This window comes from Lepidochelys kempii, chromosome 3 (assembly GCF_965140265.1).
Source record: "Lepidochelys kempii isolate rLepKem1 chromosome 3, rLepKem1.hap2, whole genome shotgun sequence".
Taxonomy (NCBI): Eukaryota; Metazoa; Chordata; order Testudines; family Cheloniidae; genus Lepidochelys; species Lepidochelys kempii.
The window spans coordinates 184269098-184293062 of record NC_133258.1 but is presented as its reverse complement, the minus strand read 5'-3'; the positions used below and the strand labels follow the sequence as shown (position 1 = coordinate 184293062).

At 42.8% G+C, this 23965-nt stretch overlaps 1 protein-coding gene across 13 annotated transcripts in view; it reads left to right on the top strand.

Moving 5' to 3' along the window:
- Nucleotides 1-288: 288 nt before the first annotated feature.
- The window catches only part of FOXN2 (forkhead box N2), a 134365-nt gene continuing 110688 nt past the window's right edge, over nt 289-23965 (top strand). For 4 of the 13 annotated variants that reach the window (XM_073339242.1, XM_073339250.1, XM_073339239.1 and 1 more), the window contains exons 1-2: nt 388-549; nt 23630-23783. The gene's annotated coding sequence lies outside the window, so the exon portion shown is untranslated. The other 9 variants (XM_073339245.1, XM_073339253.1, XM_073339254.1 and 6 more) reach the window with 9 other exon arrangements.

Genomic DNA, 23965 nt, shown 5'->3' with positions numbered 1-23965 from the left:
GTACAAAGGCAGTCTCAGTTCAATATAAATGGATGGAGGGAGATTGTGGAGCACAGTCCTTATGACTATAGTCTAAACCTCAGGCAGAAGGTCAGGAGCTACATTAGTGTCTGTAGTGACTGATCCCAGGAGCCTCCTTCCTCCCACATAGTACAACGGAACCCCCAGTCAGAGACACACACTGAACTTGGCAGGGAGGGGAAGTCACCCCCTTCCCCTTTGCAATGAACTACTCAGAAGCTATTCTTCATTCCCCTCCTGCCCTCCACAGCAATGGACTCGTCTCCTGCATATGACAGCAGGAGGGGAGGGGGCCAGCCCACTTGGACAGGGGGAGGAGAAGGCTGTGTGGTAAGTATAGGAAGGGGGGGAGGGGTTAGTGGCTTGGGTGCCGTGTTGCTATGGGGAGACCGAGAGACTAGAGGGAGGTGTTGCCGCTGCGCAGGGAGAGAGGGAGCAGAAGCTGCTGCTGATCGCTGCCACATACCCCTGCGGGCCTGCTGCCATATTGTGTCCACTCTCCCCCAGCCGCACAGCTTCATGACTACTGTGAGTATGGACCCCATTATTAACTGGGAGGAGGGGGGGATTTTGCTCCACCCCCCAGCAGAGAGATTCCCAGCCTATATTTGCGTGTGTTTTATTTTAGAATATCTGCATCTACAGAGAACATACATGTGGTTAAAGGATGAGCGTGTTTCCTGCTCTGAGGGGTGGCAGCACGGGGGGGATCGCTGCCGTCTCTCAGAGGTGGGATGTATAAAGGGGGTTTGTTCTTAATTGGGGCTGGAAGGAAATTGTGATTCAAAATAACAAACGTGGGCAGGGAGAGGAAGTTTAACACGGACAGGTGGGCTGTGGATTGGGGTTTGTCCCGCTCACGCGGCCGCACAGAGGACAGTCTATGTTTTAAAAGTGCTGTAATAAATATGGAGGGAGATGAAGCAGTTTGCTCAGGGGGCTGGTGACTCTGGAGAGCTCGAGTGTGACTCGTGAGGGGAGGGAGCCTTGTTTTGTTTTCGCTGCCAGGGTCTGGGAAGAGGCCGGGGGCCGCGTATGTGTGATGAGAGGGAGAAGGAAGGGCTGCTCGGCGGCGCGCGTGAGCAAGCGCACATGGATAGCGCGCAATGGGGGAGAGGGTAAATAATGGAGGAGGCGAGGAAGCTGATGCAGATGACTTGGGGCTGCCTGGGTCGGTGTTCCGCATGGGTCTCTTCCAGAGAGGCTGGGTAAGGTCCGGAACCCTCGCGCCCGCTCTAAGACAAAGCATGTGCCGAGATCGCCCTCCGGGTTTGACATGAGAAGGGGACGCTCTCGCAGCCCCCCAGCACTGAGGACGCGTGCCAGGAGTGCAGATCTGAAGTCAGCGCTGAGTGACTCCTGCGCAGCCCCCCCGGTACAATCATCCCTCCAGAGAAGAGAGACTTGCCGTAAAATGACTCCCCCAAAGCAGGGATGCTCTCCTCCCTGTTGGAGAGTGAGGTTGGCAGCTGGGCTGCGTCCTGCAACTCTCTTATTGTTGTTGAACTGGTTCTTCCTTCCCCATATGCCCCCGTTTTCCTGGGGGAGGGGGAGGGGAAGAGGCTCTCTAAGGAGTATGTGGCTGGGAGAAGGTGGTGCGCCCAGAATAGCACCCACTGCAGTTCCTTATAGGTGCCTTTCCTGCTTGAGCCAGCCCGATGAGGAGAGGAGGTGTTAGCCCTCTTGCCCGTAAAAACATAACCCTCCCCAACTGCAGAAAGGGCCTCTGGCCTCCCCTCCCCACCCCGCGCGGCTCCATTAGCGAAGACAGCAGCTGATGCATGCAAGGTGAGTTTCACGCACCCGCCCCGGATCATGTGCACCTCCCCCATTTTGGTTGGGGTTGTGACAGGCACGTGGCCAGGAGAGCTGAGACCAGCCCAGCAAGTCATAGGCATTTCTGGGAGAGTGTGTGTCTGTAACAGCCCCGACAAAGAGCCAGAAAGTGCCACTCACCGGTTCCCATGAGCTCCAGAGAGAGGGAGCTCGCCCCCCAGTCTGCTGCTGCCGCCGCTGCTCACCGACTCTTGGCGCGGCACCTTAGCCCTTGTTCTAGGTGTCTTCTTTTTTCTCTTGCGCTTTTGGATGAAGTACTTGGCTCACTGCTGAGATCTCTGCAGTGTTAGTTGCTCTTACGAGACATTAGTGTGTATGGAGTGGGCTTCCTACTGCCCAATCCCCCTTTTCTACTAGGAATTTTTTTCCTGGATGTGATGCAGGAGAGTGAGTTTGTGTGTGTATGGGGGTGGGGGTGTGTGTGAGAAAACCTGGATTTGTGCTGGAAATGGCCCACCTTGATTATCATGCACATTGTAGGGAGAGTGGTCACTTTGGATGAGCTATTACCAGCAGGATAGTGAGTTTGTGTGTGTGGTTTTTGGGAGGGGGGTGAGGGGGTGAGAGAACCTGGATTTGTGCAGGAAATGGCCCAATTTGATTATCATGCACATTGTGTAAAGAGTTGTCACTTTGGATGGGCTATCACCAGCAGGAGAGTGAATTTGTGGGGGGGGTGGAGGGTGAGAAAACCTGGATTTGTGCTGGAAATGGCCCAACCTGATGATCACTTTAGATAAGCTATTACCAGCAGGACAGTGGGGTGGGAGGAGGTATTGTTTCATATTCTCTGTGTATATATAAAGTCTGCTGCAGTTTCCACGGTATGCATCCGATGAAGTGAGCTGTAGCTCACTAAATAAATTGGTTAGTCTCTAAGGTGCCACAAGTACTCCTTTTCTTTTTGCGAATACAGACTAACACGGCTGTTACTCTGAAACCAATCAAACTTTTGAGAAACCTAAAAACATATTTCTTTTTGTCAGGGTTTTCAGATGTTTCTCTTAATCTGTTTTTAGGTATATAAAGGGGCTTTAAAAGCAGTATTGTGTATGTATATATATGTACACAAATTGTGTGTATGCATTTGTGTGTGTTTATGATAATAATGTTTGCATTGGTTGTTGTAATGAAAATGTTAGCCACCGTGTCTTAAATTAACCCAGAAAACTGACTGGCAGTTGATCAGATTGCCATGTTCTTCTGTGTTTTGTATCCCATTGAATATGCTTTTGGGCACATTATGAATAATACAGTAGTAGTAAAATGGATTTCAGTTTTTCTTAACCCTCAGCTTTTCAACAGAAATAAATTAACGCTGTTTATATTAAATTAAGGGTTTTACTCAAAACAAAATGAAAAAATATAACACCATTTTACTGCACTGTGATGTATCCTGCTTTTTGGTGAGAATGGGAAAATTCTTTGACAGAAGTGGGTTGGTTAAGGCAATGGTGCAGCTATGTTTAAAAAAAAAAAAAAGTACAGAGGGGAGGGAACCAGGAGAAAGAATGCAATAGTCCTATACTGAGGAGGACATTGATATGAGAGTTCAAAACTAAATTGATAAATTGGTGAGTGGGGATAACATGCCCTCAGCATCCCATCTGAGCCATAACATTGGGGGTTGTAGACTGTGAGTCAGAGATGTTACACTGAATGATTTTGATGGTGTAGGAAAAAATGTAACATCGCAATTCTGATCTTTGTTCCAGTTCAAACTTAACTAAATTATATGATGATGGAAAGTTTTGTTTTGTTCCTATAACTATATAAGCAAACTTAAGAGGGTATGGATTATTTTTTATAGCCAGTAGTGAGTCGGAAACTTTTCCTTGGTGTCTGGTTGTAGGTTACTTACAAATATCTGCAAAACTGATATCTAATTAACAGCTAGAAGTGCTAAATTATATTTTATTTTATGGCTGTGAAGATAACCTGATTATGAACTGGTACAGTACTGTGTAATTGAATCAGCAGACAGACAGCATGAAAGAATGGCTTGAGAGGTGTGAACTTCCCCTGTTCTTCTCAGGGGTAGTTAACTTGCATTCTCTGGTCCTGAATATATACTCTACCCTGATTCTGCGACCTACTGGGGATACTAGTTGGTGGCTCCTCCATGGAACTGAAAGCATGGGTGTTTGCTTGGTGCAGTTTACAAATTCCCCCAACACCTGTCCCTTTTGGGGCATGAGAGAGACCTTGGCACACATCTGTGTAGGGTTCATCAGGTTGTAGCCCCTCCTTGCATCATCCAGAACCTCTTACTGAAGTTCTGACTGCACTTTTCCCTGCATCTTCTGATCTTTACACACTGTATCTGTGGCCTCCACAATCATGGGACATCCTCCCCAGCCTCCTCTTGGCATTGGCCAAGGTGGCTGTCCATCGCTCCAGAAGTAGGAAGTTGGGTGGTGTGCTCTGTGACTTTGGGGCCTATTCCTGGTCCCTTATCCAAGCATACTTCTGGGCAGAATTCCTCTGGGCAGTGTCCACTGACTCCCTAGACACCTTTGAGGAGCAGTGGGAACTGCTGGGGGATTCTCTGCTCGTTGTCCCCCTTCTGGATCCCGGATTTTCAACCTTCGACCTCACTCCTGCTCCCACTTTTTTTTCATCTGTTGTCCTCAGTAATCTATTGTAGCCTGGGCTTAACTGATGGTGTGGGCCTTTAGTTATGGGCAGGCATAGACCTGCCTGTCTCAGTAATTCAAATAGTACTGCAGCTCCCACTGGTGCTACTACTTGTGCAACCTTAGTGTAGCACTAGGGGGAAATTCTTTACCTCCCTGCTCCCTGTGGGGAAAAAAAAATCTTTAGTGCAAGCACAGTTATTGTACCCATACACACTAGTAATGCAGTTGTATTGGGGAACTTGGTTACAAAACCGCTATCCCAAACATAGCTAAAGCATGGTTTGGTCTAAACCAAACCATGCTTTGATGTGTCAGAGGACAGATATACAGTAGTTGAGGCCCCAACATACTTTCACTGTACCCCATAGCTAGGCTTTTGAATTTCTTCTTCAAAAATGCTATGTATTTGAAATTTCTGGGATGCTTCAACCATTCACTGCACTCACTTTGAATGCTGGCAGTGAGCATATCTTCTGGCCAGTGACTTTTCAAGAGTTGATCTTGGGCCTGTGATAGCTTAAAAACATTGAGAGCAAGTTTTATAGGATTTTCAAAAACTCTCTCTCCTACTTTCAAGAAAGACACATGATTTATTAAACTCCTATTGCTTCAGAGTATCAGCCACTGTTAGCACATCTGAAGGTTCATCAAGATGTACAAGTGAATGTAGACAAATGAGAGCCATTGCACTGAGCTCTGCTTCTCAGTGAAATAGTATTCCAAACAAACAAAAAGAAACCTAAATTTTCAGAGAAAGTGGGTGATACACAGGTAGTCAGCTGGGGAAGAGCACTGTCATGCATGAAATGATTACAAGTAGATAGACTTTAAATCATTTTCCCTTGTGGGACCCAATTATCTGCAATTGGAGCTGCTTTTATCCTGCAGGTAGGAGAATGGAACCCTTAATAATTATCAGTAAGTCCCAAAAGAAGCTTGCAGAAATATATACACACACAAAGTATTTAAGTTGTTTTAAACAGTTCATCTTTATCCCAAACCCAAAAGGAAAGAGACAGAGGTAGTCTGAGGTTTCATTGCAGACAGATGAGAGAGGAAACAATGTTGGAAAAGCTTTCAGAATTCTTCTCACCTCTCTCTCCCCCCAGAGATTTTAAGTTCCTTCCACACAGACAATTAAACCATGCTTGCTGAATGAGTTTTAAATATGGTTTGCATAACCTATGTAGACAGTGGTCCTGATTCTCCACTGCCTTGCATCAGGGTGATTTAAATCACTAGTCAGGAAGACTTGATTTAATCATGGATTTCTACATAAAAGTACATTCTTGTTGGTGGTTATAACCTTAATACATATTCTTCACAACTCAGAGAAAGATGTAGGTTTCATTTTTAGAAGGTACACACTATACATTTTTAAAGTGATGTATTTTGAAAAAAAATCAGATTAGTTTTAGAGCTATATCAGAAAATGAATGATTGTTTAGTTATTTCATTTACCAAAGGTAATTGAAGCAGATATTCATGAAGTCATTGGGAGGTGAACTATCTCTAATTCAACAGGTTACTCATTAACATTTGGAGGATTTTCTTGCCATGCTGTATTAGGAGGAGAACATCACCAGACAGACATTTAAATTATTTCATTTAACTAAAACAACAACATTCTGTATTCTGGATTTTTTTCTTCAACAGCAAACGTAATATAACAAAACAAGCATATGAATTTTTGAATTTAGTTAAACATTCAAGTTTTTTAAAATCAGGTTTGTTTTTGTTAAACTTGTTTTAAACTAAAATAGTTAAATGAAATATTTTTAAAAAACAAAACAAATTAAATTGACTATGTCAGCGATGTCAACATGAGAAACTTAAAATATTGGCTTCTGCAGCTAACTCAGTCGTCTTCACCTTCATTTTCCTGTTTGTTCATAATCTGGAAAAGAAAAACAAGCTTTTCTGTTTTTTTCAGGTCCCAAATGATTTCTCTATTTGGAATGAATTAGTCCAAAGGAAGAAAATATTCTTTCTGCACTGGCAGAAGAAGCTGCTGCTGTTAAAAGTGAGATTATCACTTCAGTCTCTGAATCCAAGTGCTTAAGTCACTTCCACCAGTTCACGGGTGGGACTTTCTTTAAAACATCATCAGCAAACATATATTTCTTGAATCGTTCATATTCCCAGACTGGGTCTCTTTTACATCCTGCTGCCATTATAGGTTTTCCCTTCTAGTGAGAGAATGGTTTGGTAGATTTCAAATCAATGCAGGCTACACTCAGAAAGACCTCAAGACTTCTGGAATATGCTGCTCAAACAGTTTCACTTTTGTTTCTGCTGCCTGTCGCTCATTTCTCACATTTATCTCCAGACTTCTTCTCCTTGTCCAGATCTATTCCACCCCCAACAATCTTCTATTCACTGAACTTTTAGAAACTTTGCACTTTTAGAGAGAGGTAAGGGATTGACTCTGTGTACACAAATTTGCAGAGGGAAAATAAGGTTGAGGTCTGTTATTTCTCACCTCTATTTCTTTCTTTCTTTCTTTCTTTCTTTCTTTCTTTCTTTCTTTCTTTCTTTCTTTCTTTCTTTCTTTCTTTCAAAACATTTTTGCTGTTAACAAACATGTTATCTCTGGACAAATCCACAGTTTGAGAACTGCAAAACTAAACATCTCTGATCGTATCTTCTAGACTGAGCACTGAGTCATAGAATCATAGAATATCAGGGTTGGAAGGGACCTCAGGAGGTCATCTAGTCCAACCCCCTGCACAAAAGCAGGACCCATCCCCAGTTAAATCATCCCAGCCAGGGGTTTGTCAAACCTGACCGTAAAAACTTCTGAGGAAGGAGATTCCACCACCTCCCTAGGCAACGCATTCCAGTGTTTCACCACCCTCCTAGTGAAAAAGTTTTTCCTAATATCCAACCTAAACCTCCCCCAGTGCAACTTGAGACCATTACTCCTTGTCCTGTCCTCTTCTACCACTGAGAATAGTCTAGAACCATTCTCTCTGGAACTACCTCTCAGGTAGTTGAAAGCAGCTATCAAATCCCCCCTCATTCTTCTCTTCCGCAGACTGAACAATCCCAGTTCCCTCAGCCTCTCCTCATAAGTCATGTGTTCCAGACCCCTAATCATTTTTGTTGCCCTTCGCTGGACTCTTTCCAATTTATCCATCACGTCCCTCGATCTGCTCGCTATGCCCCTACTTATATATCCCAAAATGCTATTGGCCTTCTTGGCAACAAGGACACACTGTTGACTCGTATCCAGCTTCTCGTCCACTTTAACCCCTAGGTCCTTTTCTGCAGAACTGCTGCCTAGCCATTCAGTCCCTACTCTGAAGTGGTGCATGGGATTCTTCCGTTTTAAGTGCAGGTTCTTGTTGAACCTCATCAGATTTCTTTTGGCCCAGTCCTCTAATTTGTCTAGGTCCCTCTGTATCCTATCCCTATCCTCCAGTGTATCTCTCCTCCCAGTTTAGTGTCATCTGCAAACTTGCTGAGGGTGCAGTCCACACCATCCTCCAGATCATTTATGGAGATATTGAACAAAACCGGCCCAAGGACCGACCCTTGGGGCACTCCACTTGATACCGGCTGCCAACTAGACAGGGAGCCATTGATCACTACCAATTGAGCCTGACAATCTAGCAACTTTCTACCCACCTTATAGTCCATTCATCCAGCCCATACTTCTTTAACTTGCTTGCAAGGATACTGTGGGAGACCGTTTCAAAAGCTTTGCCAAAGTCAAGGAAAAACACATCCATTGCTTTTTCCTCAACCACAGAGCCAGTTATCTTGTCATAGAAGGCAATTAGATTAGTCAGGCATGACTTGCCCTTGGTGAATCCATGGTGAATGTTCCTGATCACTTTCTTCTCCTCTAAGTGCTTCAGAATTGATTCCTTAAGGACCTGCTCCATGATTTTTCCAGGGACTGAGGTGAGGCTGACTGGCCTGTAGTTCCCCGGATCCTCCTTCTTCCCTTTTTTAAAGATGGGCGCTACATTACCCTTTTTCCAGTCGTCCGGGACTTCCCCCAATCGCCATGAGTTTTCAAAGATAATGGCCAATGGCTCTGCAATCACATCCGCCAACTCCTTTAGCACTCTCGGATGCAGTGCATCCAGCCCCATGGACTTGTGCTCGTCCAGCTTTTCTAAATAGTTCCAAACCACTTCTTTCTCCACAGAGGGCTGGTCACCTCCTCCCCATGCTGTGCTGCCCAGTGCCAGTAGTCTGGGAGCTGACCTTGTTCATGAAGACAGGGGCAAAAAAAGCATTGAGTACATTAGCTTTTTCCACATCCTCTGTCACGAGGTTGCCTCCCTCATTCAGTAAGGGGCCCACACTTTCCTTGTCTTTCTTCTTGTTGCTAACATACCTGAAGAAACCCTTCTTGTTACTCTTAACATCTCTTGCTAGCTGCAGCTCCAGGTGCGATTTGGCCTTCCTGATTTCACTCCTGCATGCCAGAGCAATATTTTTATACTCTTCCCTGGTCATTTGTCCAATCTTCCACTTCTTGTAAGCTTCTTTTTTGTGTTTAAGATCAGCAAGGATTTCACTGTTAAGCCAAGCTGGTGTCCTGCCATATTTACTATTCTTTCTACACATCGAGATGGTTTGTCCCTGTAACCTCAATAAGGATTCTTTAAAATACAGCCGGCTCTCCTGGACTCCTTTCCCCCTCATGTTATTCTCCCAGGGGATCCTTCCCATCAGTTCCCTGAGGGAGTCAAAGTCTGCTTTTCTGAAGTCCAGGTTCCATATTCTGCTGCTCTCCTTTCTTCCTTGTGTCAGGATTCTGAACTCGACCATCTCATGGTCACTGCCTCCCAGGTTCCCATCCACTTTGGTTCCCCTACTAATTCTTCCCGGTTTGTGAGCAGCAGGTCAAGAAGAGCTCTGCTGCTAGTTGGTTCCTCCAGCACTTGCACCAGGAAATTGTCCCCTACACTTTCCAAAAACGTCTTGGATTGTCTGTGCACCACTGTATTACTCTCCCAGCAGATATCAGGGTGATTGCCATCCACAGCCTCAGAAACAACTCTGACATCATAATCAAAAAGGCTGACAAAGGAGGTGCTGTTGTCATCATGAATAGGTCGGAATATGAACAAGAGGCTGCTCGGCAGCTCTCCAACACCACTTTCTACAAGCCATTACCCTCTGATCCCACTGAGAGTTACCAAAGGAAACTACAGCATTTGCTCAAGAAACTCCCTGAAAAAGCACAAGATCAAATCTGCACAGACACACCCCTAGAACCCCGACCTGGGATATTCTGTCTACTACCCAAGATCCATAAACCTGGAAATCCTGGGCGCCCCATCATCTCAGGCATTGGCACCCTGACAGCAGGATTGTCTGGCTATGTAGACTCCCTCCTCAGGCCCTACGCTACCAGCACTCCCAGCTACCTTCGAGACACCACTGACTTCCTGAGGAAACTACAATCCATCGGTGATCTTCCTGATAACACCATCCTGGCCACTATGGATGTAGAAGCCCTCTACACCAACATTCCACACAAAGATGGACTACAAGCCATCAAGAACACTATCCCCGGTAATGTCACGGCTAACCTGGTGGCTGAACTTTGTGACTTTGTCCTTACCCATAACTATTTTACATTTGGGGACAATGTATACCTTCAAATCAGCGGCAGTGCTATGGGTACCCGCATGGCCCCACAATATGCCAACATTTTTATGGCTGACTAAGAACAACGCTTCCTCAGTTCTCGTCCCCTAACACCCCTACTCTACTTGCGCTATATTGATGACATCTTCATCATCTGGACCCATGGAAAAGAAGCCCTTGAGGAATTCCACCATGATTTCAACAATTTCCATCTCACCATCAACCTCAGCCTGGTCCAGTCCACACAAGAGATCCACTTCCTGGACACTACAGTGCTAATAAACGATGGTCACATAAACACCACCCTATACTGGAAACCTACTGACCGCTATTCCTACCTACATGGCTCCAGCTTTCACCCTGACCGCACCACACGATCCATCGTCTACAGCCAAGCTCTGCGATACAACCGCATTTGCTCCAACCCCTCAGACAGAGACAAACACCTACAAGATCTCTATCAAGCATTCTTACAACTACAATACCCACCTGCGGAAGTGAAGAAACAGATTGATAGAGCCAGAAGAGTTCCCAGAAGTCACCTACTACAGGACAGGCCTAACAAAGAAAATAAGAGAATGCCACTAGCCGTCACCTTCAGCCCCCAACTAAAACCCCTCCAATGCATTATTAAGGATCTACAACCTATCCTGAGGGATGACCCAACACTCTCACAAATCTTGGGAGACAGGCCAGTCCTTGCCTACAGACAGCCCCTGAACCTGAAGCAAATACTCACCAGCAACCACATACCACACAACAGAACCACTAACCCGGGAACCTATCCTTGCAACAAAGCCCGTTGCCAACTGTGCCCACATATCTATTCAGGGGACACCATCACAGGGCCTAATAACATCAGCCACACTATCAGAGGCTCGTTCACCTGCACATCCACCAATGTGATATATGCCATCATGTGCCAGCAATGCCCATCTGCCATGTACATTGGTCAAACTGGACAGTCTCTACGTAAAAGAATAAATGGACACAAATCAGATGTCAAGAATTATAACATTCATAAACCAGTCGGAGAACACTTCAATCTCTGGTCACGCGATTACAGACATGAAAGTTGCAATATTACAACAAAAAAACTTCAAAACCAGACTCCAGCGAGAGACTGTTGAATTGGAATTCATTTGCAAATTGGATACAATTAACTTAGGCTTGGGAGTGGCTAAGTCATTGTGCAAGGTAACCTATTTCCCCTTGTTTTTTCCTACCCTCCTCCCCCGACGTTCTTGTTAAACCCTGGATTTGTGCTGGAAATGGCCCATCTTGATTATCATACACATTGTAAGGAGAGTGATCACTTTAGATAAGCTATTACCAGTAGGAGAGTGGGGTGGGGGGAGGTATTTTTCATGCTTTGTGTGTATAAAAAGATCTTCTACACTTTCCACAGTATGCATCTGGTGAAGTGAGCTGTAGCTCACGAAAGCTTATGCTCAAATAAATTGGTTAGTCTCTATGGTGCCACAAGTACTCCTTTTCTTTTTGCGAATACAGACTAACACGGCTGTTACTCTGAAACATGAGAACCAGGGCCTGCAATTTAGTAACTTCCGTGAGTTGCCGGAAGAAAGCCTCATCCACCTCATCCCCCTTGTCCAGTGGTCTATAGCGGACTCCCACCATGTCATCACCCTTGTTGCTCACACTTCTAAACTTAATCCAGAGACTCAGGTTTTTTCTGCAGTTTCATACTTGAGCTCTGAGCACTCATACTGCTCCCTTACATACAATGCAACTCCCCCACCTTTTTTGCCCTGCCTGTCCTTCCTGAACAGTTTATATCCATCCATGACAGTACTCCAGTCATGTGAGTTATCCCACCAAGTCTCTGTTATTCCAATCACATCATAATTCCTTGACTTTGCTAGGACTTCCAGTTCTCCCTGCTTGTTTCCCAGGCTTCTTGCATTTGTGTATAGGCACTTGAGATAACTCGCTGATCGTCCCTCTTTCTCAGTATGAGGCAGGAGCCCTCCCCTCTCGCGCGCTCCTGCTCGTGCTTCCTCTTGGTATCCCACTTCCCCACTTACCTCACGGCTTTGGTCTCCTTCCCGCAGTGAACCTAGTTTAAAGCCCTCCTCACTAGGTTAGCCAGCCTGCTTGTGAAGATGCTCTTCCCTCTCTTTGTTAGATGGAGCCCATTTCTGCCTAGCACTCCTCCTTGTTGGAACGCCATCCCATGGTCAAAGAATCCAAAGCCTTCTCTCTGACACCATCTGCGTAGCAATTCGTTGACTTCCACAATATGATGGTCTCTTCCCGGGCCTTTTCCTTCCAAAGGGAGGATGGACGAGAACAGCACTTGCACCTCAAACTTCTTTATCCTTCTTCCCAGAGCCACATAGTCTGCAGTGATCCGCTCAAGGTCATTCTTGGCAATATCATTGGTGCCCACGTGGAGAAGGAGGAAGGGGTAGCGATCCGAGGGCTTGATGAGTCTCGGCAGTCTCTCTGTCACATCGTGAATCCTAGCTCCTGGGAAGCAGCAGACTTCTCGGTTTTCCCGGTTGGGATGGCAGATAGATGACTCAGTCCCCCTGAGGAGAGAGTCCCAGACCACCACCACCCGCCTCCTTCTCTTAGGAGCGGTGGTCGTGGAACTCCCAACCCTAGGACAGTGCATCTCATGCCTTCCAATCGGCAGAGTCTCCTTCTGTTCCCTTCCCTCAGATGTATCATCTAGTCCACTCTCTGCATTAGTACCTGTGGAGAGAACATGAAAACGGTTTTACTTACCTGTATCTGTGTTGCTGGTACATGGACGCTCCCCTTTCTTCTTCTGGAGGTCATATGCTGCCAAATTTCTTCACCGTCCTCCTGTCCCTGCAGTGCAGCCTGCTCTGAATCTTCAGAATGTTGTGTATGTAGAAGCATATCCTGACGTCTGTCCAGGAAATCTTCAGTTTCTCTTATGCAACACAGGGTCGATACCTGTTGCTTCAGACCTTGAACCTTCTCTTCCAATATGGAGACCAGCTTGCACTTTGTACAGACAAAGTCACTTCTGTCCTGTGGAAGAAAGACAAACATGGCACATCCAGTGCAGGTCACAACAGCTGAACTCTCCCCATCCATCTTACCTTCCTTCTACAAGCTTCCTCAGGAGTTGTAGTAACTACTCAGAGAAGCTGGCAAGATGTAAGCCACAGTGGGCTCTCCCCAGGCAAACTCCCTCTGTTAGCCTCTCTGCTGTTCACGGCTCAGCTGGTTCACAGCTGACTTGCTTTTTATAACAGTCAGGCCCACTCAAGGCTCACCTGGAACAAAGCACTCCCAATTCACACTTTTCAAACAGCCAATCAAGCACATGGTCAAACTGTCCCCACAACAGACACTCAGATACTCACCAACACAGCCTCGTCAATGCAGCGTACCTCCTCTGAGGCAGATCCCAGGCAAACTCCCTCTGTTAGCCTCTCTACTGTTCTCTGCTCCCATTGGATAGATAGAAAGATTAACCTAAATGATCTATACAGAAGCCCCTGGAACTATATAAGATTGGGTCCCTATTCCATGGACTATTGGAACACATTTACAAAACTTTTCTTAAACTTTACATGAATATATTGTTTCATACTATAGAATTAGAATTTATAATCCCTCTTATGTTATAGCTCAAAGATATCTCATCATGGATCTTAATTAAAACTATTTTTAGATAGGCTTTTTTCCTCAAAAAGCATTTTATCAAAAAAATGTAATGTAAATTAAAAAAATCATGGATTTTTATCCACCCTGCCTTGCATCCAGTCTAATCATTTTACACTTGTGAAGAATGGATGTTTAAATGCTATTGAATCAGAATGACAGGGCTTGATTCTCCTTCACTTACGCAGGTGCAAATCAAGAATAATGCCATTGGAGTTACACTGTTGTTAATCAGAGGAGAATCAAGTTTGTAGTATCTGGCCAGGTTAGCATGGATCTTTGTCAAATACATATGATCTTAACATCATTTCTGTTTTTGTTTTGTAGTTTAATCCCACTTTAAAAACACATTTAGTCATAAAGAGGAAACTCCTTTGTGCCTGAACTAGTTTGTAACAATGTTTGGTCAATATGGATGGGGACAAATGGTGTTTTTTAAAGTGTTTAATACTAAGCCCTGATTCCCTGTTGACTTGCACCATATCATGTACGCTGGTGCAAAAAGAGTGTAAATGCTGCCATTTGAATAATGGCTCACTTTGCACTGTTGAAAATGACTACACAAGGTGCAGGGCAACAGAGAATTGGGCCACGGTCTCTGGCTTTGGTAGGGAACTGCAGTGGTATTGGCAACACAGAGCACTAGTGTAGAAAAGATTCCTGAAGCTTCAACTGTTTTTAACATGGTGATGTTTAGACTTACCCTGGGTAGGTTTAAATAACTGTGAGGCTGTTGCCATAGGCAACTGTGCCTGACTCGGGTGCTCAGACCTGGTCTATATTAGAAAACTTGCACTGGTTTAACTGAATAAATTTTAAATCAACCTAGCTCAACCAGTGCAAATCCCTAATAATACAGAGGCAGTGAAATTAAACTTATTTAAGCAAGAGTTAGCTTGCAATTTACGGACACAAGATAAACTGATTTAAACCATTTTAACGTCTACTTATGTGTATCTACAACAGGGGTTTACACCAGTCTAACTAGATCAATATATTTATATTTGGTGCAGTTTTTCTAATATAGAAATGCTCATTGTCTTGCTACTACTGGTCGAGCAAGGAGGGGAATTTTCACAAATCCCTGGTGTACTAGTCTCTGTTCTTTCACGACCCAGCTGTAATATTTAAAAACATTGACATATATTTGCTTGGCTGAACATGCACAGTGTACTAGTCGGGATTATTTTATTGCTTTGATTGTTCATCTCTAGTGAGAGCATTTAGAAATCTCTGATAAGGCCTCTGGAGAGTTTGTGTATGTGATGAGTGGAAGAAGTTCTTGCTGTACAAGGTACTTGGGAGTGTGGGAGTTCTGACATAATATCCTGACTCTAGCCTCTCCCACTCTTACACAAACGAGAGGCTTTTGGTTTCTTGCTTTTTATTTTGTATTACATTTGAACTACCTAGAAAGTCTCAATTTTTTCCCCTTTTTTAATGCAATTATAAACTTAGCTATAAAATTATACCTCACAGTTTCAAAACACTTCATAAACACAGAGCCTGATTCATGGTAGGTGCTGAGCATCCTCAGCTCCCACTGGAACTATTGGGAGTGAAGGATACTGAGCACAGTTGACTCATTGGCAAGGCTGTAAGAAAGTTTTTTGATTTATTTGTTTGTTTTTTGTTCAAAAATTGCAACCACTGTTTGTTGAAGTTGTGGTTTTGGTGTGGTCAGTTCAACCTGGCTCATGGGGTTGTACCACCATTCAAATTTGGCCTGGCTGTGCCTCCATCATGATGGGCAGGTGTATGTAGAGGTGCCCTCAAAGCAGAGATGTAGTGTAGTAGCAGGGTAGGGAGCCCCTCAGGACAGAGAGATGAAGGGTGCAGGTGTGGGTGGGGTGGTGGGGAGGTGCAGGACCTAAACTCTTGTTTTGTAAATTCAAGAGGGGCAACCATCTGATGTGTTGTGGTATAGACCTACAGGCCTTTCATCCCCCCAAAATAAAGATTATCAGCTTATTGGGTGCAGCAGTGTATATTACTTAATTTATATTAGCTTTTAGCATCAGTTTAAGTTTCATCCATTTTATTTCATTTGGCTGCACAGGTTTGGGACAGTTCTTAATCCATGTGGTAGTATGTATATTTTGGTATAAATAAGATATTATAATTAACTGTCTTGTATTTCCATGTCTGATTTAGCAATTGGTGAGCACATTAACATAGATAGATCTGCTTTGTGTGCTCCCTGCTTGACGGTTAATAAAATGGTGTTGTGTAACTTCCTGTGCAGAAATTGTATTGTGCTTTTTCACTTAGTGAATCATATAGCATATCTGCCAGTCTTTACAGTTTATATGCAAGTATGCACTTGTATAAGTCCTGTCCATAGCCAGACTTCACAAATTATGAATTTTTATTTTCGAACGGTTACACAAAGCTTCCCTGTATCAAGAGAAAGATCCACAATGAAAGCAAGAAGCAGCTAAGAGACTTTTTTCATTTAGAAGTGGATATTTACATATCATGTATATCCCTATATTACAATAAATCCACTTCCCATCATATTTTCAATTTTGCATTGTGGATGTAATCATACTATATAACACAGTACATTATATGTCAGGGGTTCTCAACCTTTTTCTTTCGGAGGCCCACCCAACATGCTATAAAAACTCTATGGCCCACCTGTGCCACAACAACTGTTTTTCTCCATATAAAAGCCAGGGCCGACGTTAAGGGGTAGGAAGCAGAGCAGTTGCCCGGGGTACCACGCCACAAGGTACTAAGTTGCTCAGGCTTCAGCCCCATGTGTTGGGGCTTGGTGCCCCGGGCTGCAGTCCTGTGCAGCGGGGCTTCAGCTTTCTGCTGTAGGCCATAGTGAGTTTAATGCTGGTGATGCTTGGCGGATCCCCTGAAACTTGCTTGCGGCCCTCAGGGGGCCCCGGACCCCTGGTTGAGTACCATTGATATATGTGATGAGAAGTGTCTGATTTGTCTTTATCACATTAGGTAAAAGTGTATAGTGATATCCCAGGGTACGCACAAAGTATAATTTAAGTCAGGTGAGATAGAATTGGCATGTGGTAGTAAATTACTCACTACAAAAAAAAAAAATGCTGCCTGGTGTCCAATGGTGTCCTTATGACCTTTGAGTACTTTGTCTCCTTTCTCTACAACATCATAGCTTCAGAAGCACAAACATACTGGAACATATTTTGTCTTGAAAAGAACTGATGAGTACTATTTAATGCTGAGTGCCCAGATGTCTATGACTTGGTAACTTGGAAAGAGTAGCTATTGTGTTGTAAAGGGTGGACATGTTCATGTTCCGCATGGTGAGTATTGTACAGGAATCATTTTAGAGAAGTTAGAGTCAGAGTATATGGGAAGCTTTATACCAGAGATCTCATCACATGATCTTACAATAGGTTTTCTTTCCCTTTTCTTCCTATTGTATGAAGTTGTTTGGCTTTCAGATCAGTAGAAACTAGCTCTCTTTCAGCCCATAGCTCAATTTTTATATGAGGTTAAGACTCTTTTTATTAGATGGCGGGTATCTTATTGCTTCAGTATTTTTCCAGACTTTTGTGTTCTCTGCTGAGATTAAATTTCAAATTCTTCTAATACAATGGGGTTTCAAATCAGTTCTTGCTGTTAGCAAAGTGCTAATAAGGTTTCTCTGGTCAGTGTGGCCAGGGATGACTGAGTCATCTTGTAAAACAGTCATCCCCGTCTACACTGTCCAAAGAAACTGTGTGCATTCCTTATTATAGGGGTAGTCAGTTATTTTTTGTCAAGGTCCAAATTTCTTGGTCAAGGTATAGTCAAGGCCCAGACTCCAGAGAAAATAATAATAAAACCAATAATGATGATAATCAGTAAATAAAAAGATTTCAGGGTCTGTTCAAAAGTGTCTCGCAGTCCAGATTTGGCCCACGGTTCGCCTATTGACTACTTCTGCCTTATTAGCTGAAATGTCTTTAACATGATTTTAATTTGGGTCCATGAGGGGGCCTAAGGATTCTTAATTCCTATGATTAGCCTTTTCAGCAGTCTTTGACAACTGTTATCGTGCTTTAAGTGGTGTTGAACTTGGTTTGCCCACATTAGTGGGACAGGTCAACACAGTCCAAAATGTCTTTCAGCAACTTTCAGCAAAGCGACTATGCTTTGATTTTAAATTGGAACTACTGTAATCCATTAACAGTGTTGCCTCTGGTTATATCAGGATTTGCTCCTTGATCCTTGTACTGTCAGATATCTATGCTCACACATCACTTTCTGTGTAAGCATTCCACCATTGCATCTGATGCTGCCTTGCTACTATGTTCTTGCTGTGGTGGACCCTATAGTGTGTAACTTGCTCTGTCCTCCTATAAAACATAATCTTTTGTACCTTCCCACTGTAGCACCTCTAAGCTTTGTTTTTTCAACGTTATTTTTAGTGCATTCCCTATATTTACTACCTAACTTTAGTTTCCTATTTAAAATGTGGGCCTCTCATTTGTTGTTGTGATTGCAGTTTAGCAGGATGGTATTTTATTATGTTGTTTTTGTATGCTATTATACAGCCGCCAAAATGATTTTAGGATACTTTCTAAAGAAAATTCAGTGATTTAAAACCCACACCTAGTGGGATTAGAGTGCAGCAGCAGCTGGTGGGTACAAGTAAGCCTGTTGCCAAACAGCATTGATAGCCTCTACCACAGTCAGTTTGACCAAAAATAGTCAGAATGGTAATAGGCAGCTTTTCATTCTTTTCAGAGTTATTTAATCCAAATACAAACTATATTCTTCTCTTCTGCTTTGGTGCCTTTTAACCATGTTGTATGAGAAGTATAGGATATCATTTTGTATTTTCATAGCTTAGCTTGATTAATGCAAGTGCTTTTCTCTTTGCCTTGAGAATACTGTATTTACTATATCTAGCTTTCATTCTAAATTGAGATAGCGTAACTATGTGAGGCTTCATCTCCATTTTACCCAGAATGTAGTGGCACTGGTGGAACTGTTTCCTCTTATAAATAATTTGGTTTATTATTTGACTGGCATAGCTATTTAGTTGGGGATTAGGTCCTACTTTGAGCAGGGGGTTGCACTAGATGACCTCCTGAGGTCCCTTCCAACCCTGATATTCTGTGATTCTATTCTGGAGTAGTTTTCCCCATGTGGACACTCTGTTCTGGAATAATTATTCCACTCACAAAGTGGAGTAATTATTCTGGAATTAAATCACTTTTATTTTGGAATAGATGTCCACATGGGGGAGTTATTCCAGAATAGCTATTCTGGTCAATTTCTCGCATGTAGGCAAGGCCTAAGCAAAGTTACAATCTGAAATCAAGAGAATTTAAATCATTAGCTGTATGAAAATCCTATTAGTGCTAAACAAAACAAAAAAAAGGTGAATTTTTCTCTAACACCAGCACCATTTCACTTTAATCATAGTTCTTTAGTCTGTTCACCTATGTTAATATATTTCTGATACGTACTTTATTTTGTACGCATGCGACAAAGAGGCCCATTGGTGATTCAATACTGTGTCAGCAACTCTTGTGGTTCTTGACTTATTCATCACACCTAAATACTATTGCCATAATCTATATCTACAAGGTGTGATGTAAGATATTATTAGAAAACTAATTGTGTAATGTATGTATGGGGTGCGTACAATGTTATGCATATGTGCTAAAATTATGTTCTCAATTTTGGCAAGCAATGTATGAGCACAGTCTGCCTTGGACAAAGGAATGTGTATTTGTTTGGCTGACCAATCTTGTAGTTAGGCAGTGGCCATGAAGGCACATTAACATGAAAGATAAGCAAAGCTGTCAGCCTAACAAGTGAGGGAGGTTGCTTCTTAGCTATAAAAATGGGGTCTGAACCTCAAATAAATAACTGAGTGTACACAGTATTACTGTATTATAAAAGTACATCAAGTAAGATCTTTTATGAAAGCTGATGACACACTGGTGATCAACATCATTGTAAAATGCATGTGTAAACACTATGTGAAGAATTATGAATACTCAGAGATAGGCATTAAAGCAAAGGTAGCAATTATTTTTTTGTCAAAGTCCAAATTTCCTCGTCAAGGTATACTCAAGGTCCAGACTCCAGAGAAAATAATAAAATAAGAACAATAATAAGTAAATAAAAAGATTTCAGGTCCATTCAAAAGCATCTGGCGGTCTGGATTTGGCCTGTGGTCCACCTATTGACTACCCTGCCTTAAAGTCTGTGAATAAAGTGTTTAAACCAGGCACATCAGAGGGAGTTAGTGAACAGGTTTTCTCCCAGACAATAGGGAAGGTAGCTGTCTATCTGTCTCCAGTGAAATTAAGCAAGGAGTGACCTGAAACAATGGAAGTTCTATTTACATATGAATCAGCAGGGAGATGGGATGTCCACAGGAAGGAAAGAACAGCATGAGATTATCTTGAGTCTGGGGACAAAACAGTGAGTTTTGGAAGATAATATAATGAGAGAGAAGATACCATCTTGGCCTCCATCACTTGAGGGAATGAAGAGGCCAGAGCTCTTGAGATTGCGGAAAGATGAATTCTTTAGCCAAGGTGGTTGAAATCTCCGGAAATTGATTATAGATGAGAAACCTGCTTAGGCAAAGATTGTAATGGGCTGAAATTAAGTTTTAGTCTTAGTAGTGTATTCCTTCTTTTGTTTGTTTGTAACAAGGGACATAATGGTTAGTCAGCTGGCTGTTGGTGTCCAGGCTGTGAGCCACAACAACAGAGCATTCAAGACACCCAAGGTTACAGGGCAGGCAGTGACACAATGACATACTGATCTAGATTGCACCCCCAGAGCATGACACTGGCTACATTACCATTGTGTGCCATAGAAAGCAGTCTGTGGTAGAGCAAAGTTCTAGACAGATAAACAGTGTTCTTGACACTTACATTGATAGTAATACTGTGCACTAGGAAAAATACTAGCTTGAATCAAAACATGTCTAAGGATGTATCAATACTAGTGATATAAGTGCTGTTGTCTATGTTTTTAGCTGTTTTCTATTTATGAAACTTTCAAAGTGCAGTCTGAAGCTGAATGAAGTATAAAATTTAGTTCAAAGAATTTGTAAAAGAGAAATCCAAACATATATCCTGTCTTGGAATCAGAGGTGTTTGGAATGATGTGATTAAAAATGTAACTAAAGGAAGACCACAAAGGATAGGAAGAAAAATTATGCCTGTATAGCAGTCATTTGAAAATGGAAACCAATGCAATCTTTGTGGTCTCAGTAAGCTCTGTTTGTAATGCCGTAGTTTTTTCTGGTATTGTTAAAGTGCTACTTAAAAAAATTATTCTCACTGCAAGGGCATTTCAGATAAAATTAGAGCTTCATGCTTTCAGATAAGGTTCAAGTGGAGTTCTGATATCTGTGTTTAAAAAGGCTTACAAGCTGTTAGCAAAAGAGATAGTATGACATTTTGTAACATTGGGCAATTGTTATTGCTACACTTCAGCTGAAATATCAACAAAAGAATATTCAGTATTGTTTTGAGGCTATCCTGGAGAACTGTGTATGATAGGGGAATCTTGGAAATGAAATTAACAGTATTTTTTTTTTCAGTGCAATGCGCTCAGGTGGCACAGTTATATAACTATATCTATGGCACCCATCTTTTAGTTTTTATTCTTTTACTGTGGGACATGCAGAATTTAAGAAAAGTGACTACTGTAGTATCTTTTCAAATGTCTTTTTCTGTTACAAAAAAAATCAAAATTATTTGTTTTTATAGTAATTTAGTTTTAATTGCTTACTGTTTATGGTGTTTGCTTATTCTTTGCCTTTTTAGTTTCACTGTTCAATCTGATAGTCCATGTCACTTTTCATTCCAATCAGTTACATTTTCAGGTTTTAATGCACATGGAGCCTGATCCAAAACTAGTTGAAGTCTGTGGGAAAACTCCTGTTGACTTCAGTAGGTTTGAATAAGGCTATGGGCAATTTTAAAATAAATAGCCCTGATCCTGCAATTCGTGTGCTGCTTCACTATGATGTTGATCCGCACATAACAAATTACAGGATTGGGCCAATGTTTGCAGCTGAAATGTTGTCAGGGAATGTTTATTTAAAATACCAGTTTCATGGACATTATTATTTTGCCTTTTAAATCATGGAAACATTTATATTTTGTTTTGATTTGTAAAAATAAACATACAAAACCTAAATCTTGGGCTAAATTTGAGCTGCCTGTGTCCCTGTAAGGTCTCTCTTTCTGATGCAGAATTTTGTAATCATTTCATGCATCTCTCCTGATACTGGTTCTCTTCCAATTTTGTGCTCAGTTTCTCAGTTTTAATTTTACATCAAGGAGTGGAAGAAGACTGGGAAGAGACATTAAAAATGAGAGAAATTTGAAAATATTTTAGTGAATAACTGGAAAACCTTTATTTTATATAATATCCAGTAAATTATGGGAAGAAAGAGTTCCTCCCCACATACGTGAGTCAGAAATGAATATTGCAGAGGTTTTGTACAGTCACAGGGAGACATTCAAGGCCCCTCACCCCCCAAAATAGACTTGGTTGTCTGATTCTAAAACATATTACAAACTGATTTTAATAAATTGTATCTCCATCTTTAAAGTACCTGATATGCCTTTTTATTTAAAAAGAAAATATCTATTTTGTCTCTGTATGCTGTCCAATGAGAACAATTATTTGGACCTTTTGTTGTAATGTGTTTTGCTGAAGAGTGCAGCTGCATACATTTTTCATTTGGAGACAACGGATCAGTCACATGCCGGGGTGCCTAAATCTATTACCAAGAGATAGTTTTATCCCTAGGAGACCATAATGCCTTAGTTGTCTTGGATACATGACATCATATAGCACTGTAATCAAATATAGACCTTCTGCAGTGCATTTGGGATTTAAATCTGACCTCAATCTGAACAGCAGTTCTTGTGAGATGCACAATACATTGTGTAGACAAAGGAAAAGGGGAGGGGAGAAGGAAATCAAATCAATTAATTAAATAATTAACACACACACACCCATGTTGGGCTTTTGAAATACTTTGATCAGAAGAATTCATTGTTTTAACTTTTCCAGCTTTTAAAAATAATGTTTTACATAGCTATGCAGAGATTTTTTTTTGACAGAACTGTGACTCGTCTGTCTATTTGTAATGAAGGAAGATATTAATTGAGTTTGTCCTCTGCTATTTGCATGTATTTCCAAGTATAGGGGTTGTGAGTAGTGTCACTTATTCCTACAAGGCCTTATCTACACACAGTTTTTGTACTGCTTTAAGGATGGCTATTTGAAACGAGGATAGTTAAAGCAGTTACAACCTTTTGTGTGGACACAGTTATACCAATAAAGTTAGGAGAATAAGCAATAATAGTACACCTCTACCCGATATAATGCGGTCTGATATAACACGAATTCGGATATAACGCAGTAAAGCAGCTCTCCGGGGAGCGGGGCTGCTTTACCTTGTTATATCCGAATTCGTGTTACTGCAAGCGGTTCCTCTGCCCCCCCCCCTTAATTGCTGTGGCCCCCCCGCCTCAGCTTACCTCTGCTCCGCCTCTGCCTCCTCCCACGAGTGCGCCGCTGCTCTGCTTCTCCTCCTCCCTCTGTCCCTCCGTCCCAGGCTTGCTGCGCCAAACAGCTGATTCGCGGCAAGCCTTGGAGGGAGAGAGGGAGAAGCGGAGCGGTGGTGGCACGCTCAGAGGAGGAGGCAGAGTGGAGGTGAACTGAGGTGGGGGGGCGCGGGGAGGGCTGCAGCAAGTAACTGGGGGGGGAGGGCGCAGAGGAACCGCTCCCCACCCCAGCTCACCTCTGCTCTGCCTCCGCCTCCTCCCCTGAGCGTGCTGCTGCCGTGCCTCTTCTTCCCCCCACTGTCCTTCTTTCCTTCCTTCCAGGCTTCCCGCACCAAACAGCTGATTGACGAAGCAAGGCTGGAAGGGAGGGAGGGAGAAGTGGAGCGGCGGTGGCGCTCTCAGAGGCGGAGGTGAGCTGGGGCGGGGAGCGGTTCCTCTCCCTACCCCGATATAACGCCGTCTCACCTATAAGATGGTAAGATTTTTTGGTTCCTGAGGACCGCATTATATCGGGGTAAAGATGTATAAAGATGTCTTATACTGGTGTAATTGCTTCCATGCTAAGGGTTATACTGATTTATCTATTAAGGTAAAAAAAAAAAAAAATAAAAAATCACATCCCCTCACCAAAGAAACTTCATAGACCATGCCTAAGAA